Raw genomic sequence first — 1510 nt, forward strand, 5'->3', positions numbered from 1 at the left:
GATCATCATAATTAAGTAAAAGCCAATCCTTAGATATCAATAGCCACTCAGAGATTAAGAGGCAAAGGTAATGAAGAAATTATAACTATCATGAATATTCCATATTAGGCTTTAATTATCAGGGCAGGAGCCTGGGCCCTGATGATTTTTTAATGAAAGGTGGAATAATTTCCTAATTTAGAGTTTTTCATTTAAAAACTCATTAGCAACAATATTCAACAATGCAATAAGACTCTCCAGATGGGGAAAAAATAAAGAGCAGAGGTAAAGATATTTCAGCTACATTTTCAAGGGTAGACCTTGACAATGTTTGCTTACCTTTTTTGTTACCCAATAAATAATTCTTTACCAGTTTGCCCAGCCTTCATTGTGCTATGAAATATTGACCCTATATTCCTAGCCAAAGAAAGAGTACCCTGTGTTACTTGGTGCTGGGTTATTTTGGATACTGTAAAATCTGGAAAACCATGTTCCAGTGATTAAAAAATAGAGGTAGGTCGATTGACTTGGAGACCTTAGATACTCCACTACTTAGTTTAAAGTATCACTAGCCCAGTGTGTTTTTAAAAAGTGACTCACAGAATCAAAGAGCAAAAACTGGCTTCAAAATTGAGTTTCCCAAATCTGTCAATGGTCTCATCCGGTTGATAACTAAGACGCGCACTGTAAACAAACAAGCCTTTATTGGTTTTATAGTAATAATTTCTATTGAATTTATGAGAGAAGAAAAAGCATAGGTTACTTCCAAGAGAAGTACAGGTTTAACAAGTGCTAATGATATGTTCAGTGCTTTGAGGAAAAGCACAACCCAAATCTCTGCTATATAGCTTTGTTCTTTTTAATCCTTACTCTGAAATTTAAAGGTAGTATTATTTTTTCATTATATTACTGTAGACTTTTATTCTTCATGGTGAATACATTAAAGGTAGCTACTATTAGAGTTTAAAAATACATATATAGAAAATGAAATAAATTATCAGCCTATTACAGCTGACTTAATGTTCGCTAAGCATAACATTTGGGCATTTAATTGTAAGCCATCAACAAATAATTTCTGAATTGACTTGTTTTTAATACAAGTAAGAGGATAGGGGTGTGTTTTTATTATAGTGACATACCTTTTACTTGAACACTCAGAGAAGCATGATTTCATAATTTCGTGTGAAAAAAAGGAATTTGGGAATAACTACTCTTTTCTTATTAATAATTTATACTTCCATATGGGAGATAGAAACTCTTATCTGGTGTTCTACTTTTAAATAGATTAAAAGCAGTTATGAAATAGCTTTTCAAGTCTGGATGCAATTGGAGCTCATTCGCAACACATTTCCATCATAATAGGATCTAAGAGGTGAGTGCAAGAGAAAAAAAGGCTGATTCAGCCTTTGACACAATGTGGAATTGTTCTCTGTAATATCTGTAAGGTTTTATCCAGGTAGGTAAGACACCCAGATTTCATGGCCTCGCTATTTTTAACATGCAAAGCTGTTTCCGAATACAAGTAATGACT

Source organism: Chlorocebus sabaeus, chromosome 9, assembly GCF_047675955.1.
Source record: "Chlorocebus sabaeus isolate Y175 chromosome 9, mChlSab1.0.hap1, whole genome shotgun sequence".
Lineage (NCBI taxonomy): Eukaryota > Metazoa > Chordata > Mammalia > Primates > Cercopithecidae > Chlorocebus > Chlorocebus sabaeus.